Below are 6104 nucleotides of genomic sequence, written 5' to 3'. Positions count from 1 at the left end.
AAGTTAAGTAAATTACATGATAAATTGGTTAGCTAGCTCACAACAATGTTTATCGGTTTGATGCTCTGACTTAACGAGGCATGACAGTGCGCCTGCGCAAGCTTGGAGAATGACGGATGACTAATGGAATTACTATAGTCATACGTCACAACCACGTTTTAACAACTAAGCAACCTTTGCAACTTTGAGCACAAAATTAAGCTATAAATAAATAAAATATTTCGTGAACTATGTGGGTAATCATCATTGTAAGGAAATGACTCAAAAAAATATGAAATCATAGAAATGTCAAAATACTGGAGGGGGGACTTTAATACTGACGCAGCCTATCAAACAATAGAAACCAACATCTGCACTCTGTGTGTTCACTGTTGCTTTACCTGGTCCGTGCGTAAAATATCCACCACGACTTGTAACATAAGTTAATAGTCTTCCAGTCCAGTCTTTTTACGGAGATTTTTACCAAGAGAAGGCCATATCTGAACAGTCAATTGATTACTTCTTGTCTCACTTAACCATGAAATATGAAAAAAATCTTCTGGAGAGAGACTTGACAATTAACGAGTTAACAAAAGCCATGCAGAGCATGCAGAATAAAAAAATCTCCTGGTTTGGATGGTTTACCCAAAGAGTTTTTATAACACCTTTTGGGACCAGCTAAAACCCCCTTTGTTGCAAGTGTTCAAGGAGAGTTTCTCCAGAGGTATACTACCACCTTTGCCAAGAACAGGCTCCATCTCCCTTCTTTTCAAAAAGGGAGACAGGAAGGACTTGAAAAATAGGAGACCTTTAAACTTGCTTGGAGTCGATATTAAAATATTGTCTGTTTTGTCCCATCTTAATTTTGGCAAAAATTTTAGAGATTGGGTAGACCTGCTGTATGCTGACATTAGTACCACTGTTATAATAGCAAAAGTCAATAAAGGGAAATGTGAAATACTCTACCTCAACTGGAGAGAACCAGTGGAAAATCTAGGCTTCATACAGAAAAAGACAATGAAAGTTTTAGGAATACAAATAGGGAAATATATGGAAAACACCAATCGTGAGTTAAAATTACCCAAAATAAGAGGAAAGCTCCTACAGTGGCAAGACAGGGATCTAACCATAGTCGGCAAAGTTCTTGTTATAAAAGCAGAAAACAACTTTTCCACTGCCATACAGGTTCATGGTGATACAACATGAAAAACTAATATGTGAAATAATGTACCGACCATTAGAGAAGGGGGTAAAGGTGTCCCAGACATTGAAAGTAAACTGAAGTCTATGTTTGTGACTCCAATTATTAAAGCTTGTCTGAAGCCTGAAGTTGCCCCAAGTTGGGCGCATTTCGCTTTGTTTTGGGGGGGGTGCTTAGAGCATGGGGGGAAAGGCCACTACAAACCATCCCATATGCACAAACATGGCTGAAAATGTATGATACAGTCTTTTCATGTATAACAAAAGCATCTCAACTATCATATGATAAAATCACGAGAATGGATATAGAAAAGGTTCTGTCCGCACTCCACTCAAGATTAACTCCTGTGGGCAAACTAACGGAAGAGGTTTCAGAAATTGTATGGGCAAACGTTAATCACTCTATCCTAACCAATGGCCATAGAAATTTGGTTTGGCAAGTCATCCACCAATGTTTGCCCACTAGAGCCCACCAGAGTTTGCCAAGCTCCTCTTGAGAGGAGAAACTGCATCCACAGTGCTAAGTGCCCTAGGCCTTCCTGCGGTAACAAGGAAACTGTGCAACATCTTTTTTGGTCATGCCCTGCCGCTAGAGGGGTCTGGGTACTTGTATCACCATGGCTTAAAGCTTTGTACAAACGTCCTGGTTGCTATGAGGACATAGCTTATGCAAAGAAATAAGACAGAAAACATTAAAAATGGTGGGCTATCATCAGCTGTGTAAAAGAGTTTACGGAAAGCCAGAAATGTATGTGTAATGAGGAAAATTTATGCTCCACAAGAAATGGTTATAAGATTTATGTTAAACATCTTCAGTGATTATATGTTAAAAGACAAGTCAACAACAGAAAAGAAAACTGTTAATGCGAGAGAGTTCCTAAAATACAAATGTTTGATAATGTTTAATCTGTTATAGTGGGAAAATTGTGGAAAGATTGTATAGAGTATGGGCTGATTTTTGTATCGGTACAGACTGAATTTGAATAATTTAGAACTGAATTTGAATTTATTAGTTTGAAACTGAATTCCAATAAACTTGAAACTGAATTCCAATAAACTTGAAACTGAATGTGACATCTAAACTGAAACTGTATTTGAGCCTCACTAAAAATTCAAGACTTTGTGTGCTTTCAGTTCTCTAAATTCAATTTCAATCTACAAAATTCAGTTTTAAGGTCACAGGCAGGTCAGTGTCCTTGAGGAAGAGCAATCGAGTGCAATCAGCACGTTTGTTTTTGACCATTTCCTGTATTCCACACCAGCAGCCCTGGCTGTGTGTACGTTATCTCCTAAAGCCCACACTAGAGGTTAAGTAACTACTAGTTTGTTTGTAACTAAATCAGCTACTAATATGGGTTGCACCACAATTACTTGGGCAGACCTTGACTAGATTAACTTGAGCGTAAGCCAAAACTATGGCAAGTGGCCGTGTACATTAGCTTTCTGGCTAGGTAGCCACTTGGCATCTTAGCACATCATAGTAAGCTTGATCGATATTGAAATATCATATCAATAAATTCGGTCTCTACTGGATTACCGTGTAGCTAAATGACATGCAGTTAATTAAATGTTATGCTGAGGGGCAGAAAAACGGCAGTTTTACCATTAGTGAGTTTAATGCTGTGACAGCTCTACACCTAGCCTGTGTGGCCTGTGTAATGTCAACTCTTGTATAAGTTATGTTGTAAATTCTCTCCGTGGAGCAACTGTTTTTATTTCAGTATAGCATGCATAGATCACATTAGTAATAACACTAGGTTAATAACTAGGCTAAGTTTGAACACAGCTGCTGTAACAGGCTGCTCAGCACCTTGTCTGGAAGTTACTGAAGTTACTAACCATTTCACAAAGAGGACCAGTGACATAACAAACCAGGATTCACTTCGGACTGAAGGACAGGGATGGGTTGAAGCAGACTTCAAACTTGGAACATGTAAGTTGTGGACTTGATATGCAGTTTTACTGTTACAGTATGTAACAGTGACCTTAAAACTGAATTTTGTAGATTGAAATAGAATTTAGAGAACTGAATTGTAATAGAGAGAACTGAAAGCACACAAAGACTTGAATTTTTAGTGAGGCTCAAATACAATTTCAGTTTAGATTCATAATATCATATTCAGTTTCAAGTTTATTGGAATTCAGTTTCAAAGTAATAAATTCAAATTCAGTTTTTAAATGCAAGTATTCAGGTTGAGCAATTCAAATTCAGTACTAAATGATTCAAATTCAGTCTGTACTGATACAAAAATCAGCCCATAAAAGAGGTTCACCCAGGGCGAGGCTTAGCCATTGCACTCCGGTTGAGCTGACCTCTGCAAATTCCCCAAATGTGTGAATCTTGACTGCATAATTTCTGGTAGTGGGGGACTGCGTTCACGCTCTCCCCTGATGACATGTTGAATAGTAAATTAACTATGAACTGTTCTTAATCTGCAATGTAGATAAAGTTTGTGTATATGCTTAATGTATACACAGTTGTAAAAACAGTTTTCAGGACGTTTGAATTGGATAGTTAAAAACACGAACATCAGTTTTTCTGTCACTATGTCCAGACCTGACCGTAGAATATGTGAAAAAAACAGGCTCCTCTGGTTCCTCCCAGTGGTCCTAATGCCATTTGGAGAAAGCCACCTCTCCCAGTCAAAAACAACCAGTTACAGCCAGGAGGAATGTTTTAAGCGTGATTTATACTCTGGAGTTGAGTCTGCACCGTAGCAATGTATTTAGACCATACTTGTGCGTTGGTGTCTGCGTTGTTTTGCAATTACACCGCCAAAACGTTAGTTGTCGGTAGAGCTTTAGCGTTGACTGTGTTGACTTTTTCAGGCCGAGCAGGCTAACTTCAGGTTGAGCCCTCCACTAACTTGAATGGCGGTAAAATGATAAACATGGGGTTCTTGTAGACTTTTCAAATGTTGTTGACTGAATGGATCACATTCTGGTAGTAAAATGAGTCATTTCAGGGGTGGGAACCTCTGGGCACCTCACGGTTCGATTGCGATTCGATTATAAAACGATTATCGATGCATCTTGATGCATCATTTTTTCTATAAAGGATCTCTGGATAATAAGTATTTAATTTGCACATTAAAATCATAAAAAACATCTAATTAGCTTAAAAGGTTAAAAGCTTAAAATATTTCACCGCTAACTTTCTCCATCACGTTCTGCCACTTGCTCTCTCACTCACTCGGCCTCATACACAAGATACACAGAGATCTGCCGAGCGTCGAGTGTCACCATGTGCGAGTTAAAACCATTACTTGTGCATTGATATTAATGATTGTTTGACATTTAAGTAGGGTGGTTAGGGTGGTTAGCAGTGTTGTGCCTAATACAGCTGAACACTGTTGGTCTCTCTGTTGTATGCGCTCCACAGATGGTCCGGGCGCTGCACTTCCGCACGTTCCGCCTTTTCCGTTCTGTCAACATTATGTTAATAATTAACATTTAAATAATCGATTTTCAGACATTTGTTAATTGATTAATAATCTTCCACGTGCGATGCAGCCAAGAATCAATTATTTCTCACACCCCTACGCTCAAATATATGCGATATATGTAGATATAAAGTATAAATCAAGCTTTAGCAGTGTCAATCATGCTCATGTACTGTATGTGTCTCAGCCTTGTCTTACAGCGGGGAGCCTCACAAAACATGTCCTCTCCAGGGATCGCCTCTCTCTGGGGCCACATGAAGGTGAAGGGATGCTCCTCCAGCTACAAGGACTGTAAGGTCTGGCCAGCAGGCAGCCGGACCTGAGACTGGGACTAATGTTGAGTGTAATCAGTCATAATACTCATACATACGTACATGTACAGGATGGTGGATTGATAGCAGCACAATATGAAGAGACGCATGCTTCATAAACAGCAGGGCCTAGCGTAGCACGCTGGGGTTTTCCCTCTAATTGTGATGACAGTGTTCATACATCATTTTTCTTTTCCCAGCCAGTTGTATAGCCTGCTGACATGGAGGAGGTGCTGAAGAAGGGTATAGACTTGTGTGAGTGAAGCTCTGCATTGTTAAACAGAACTTCCAAAAGTCTGATTTGTTCAGAGTTAAAAAGGTTTATTAATTCAACCTCAATTTCAAGAATGCATTGAGAATTCCTACTGGCATACTGCATTATCGAATTGGGCTTATAAGACACTGTTTATAATAGTACACTTCTTTGTGTACGAACATTTATGAGTCACAAGTACACAGAAGTGCTAATAAATAGTATAAACTACAGCTTTCACTAACTTTTCATACCCGGACAGCCATCTTGGATCACGACTTACCAAGTTGGAAATCCGACTTCAGGGGGCGTTCCAGTTGAAAGTTCCAACTGGGAACTCAGAAATTCTGACTTCCCATGTCAAATGGAACGCACCATAAACTCAGGTAAACTCCGGTCAGCTGATTTTGTTTTTTTGTTTTTTTTCTTCTGTGGTTTTTGTGGTGAGGCAGTGTTGTTAACAAGGGAGCTGCAGCTGGTTGCCCTCTGGTGGGCAAACTATGTAACACCCATGACATGAGTGAAGGATCTGACTCTTATGTTTCTTTTTTGTCATATATCTGCCGTTATAAACGGCCGATGCCGATTAAATCCAGTTAGCTCATATCGGCCGATAAATCGGTCAGGCTCTAGTGGATAGCAAACGGAAGAAAAGACATAAAGTAACATTTCCAGCCGACAAGAGCAGCAGATCAGCTAGCCAGACTCACGTCTGTGTTGCCTGAGCGTCAGAGGAACGTGTAATGAGCTTTATTACCTGCTGTGATCAGCTGTTCCGCTTGTTTTGGTGAAGAGGAGACCGACTTCGACTCTGTGTAAAAACTTTCTGACTGATGAAAACTTAAAACAACAATTCAGGACCCAGTATAAACACACTACTGCAGCTGGCTGCTATTTTCGAGCGAAACATTTAATGCT

General features: G+C 39.6%; 1 non-coding gene across 1 annotated transcript; it reads left to right on the top strand.

The window, feature by feature from the left end:
* The first annotated feature begins 3404 nt into the window (after positions 1-3404).
* LOC123986679 lies at positions 3405-3570 on the top strand. The gene has a single exon (XR_006828942.1). It is a non-coding gene; the product is annotated as a U1 spliceosomal RNA (small nuclear RNA).
* The last annotated feature ends 2534 nt before the right edge of the window (positions 3571-6104 follow it).

This window comes from Micropterus dolomieu, linkage group LG17, assembly GCF_021292245.1.
Source record: "Micropterus dolomieu isolate WLL.071019.BEF.003 ecotype Adirondacks linkage group LG17, ASM2129224v1, whole genome shotgun sequence".
NCBI classification, from domain to species: Eukaryota; Metazoa; Chordata; class Actinopteri; order Centrarchiformes; family Centrarchidae; genus Micropterus; species Micropterus dolomieu.
Note: the sequence above shows the minus strand (reverse complement) of the source record. Positions and strands in the feature narration are given on the sequence as shown.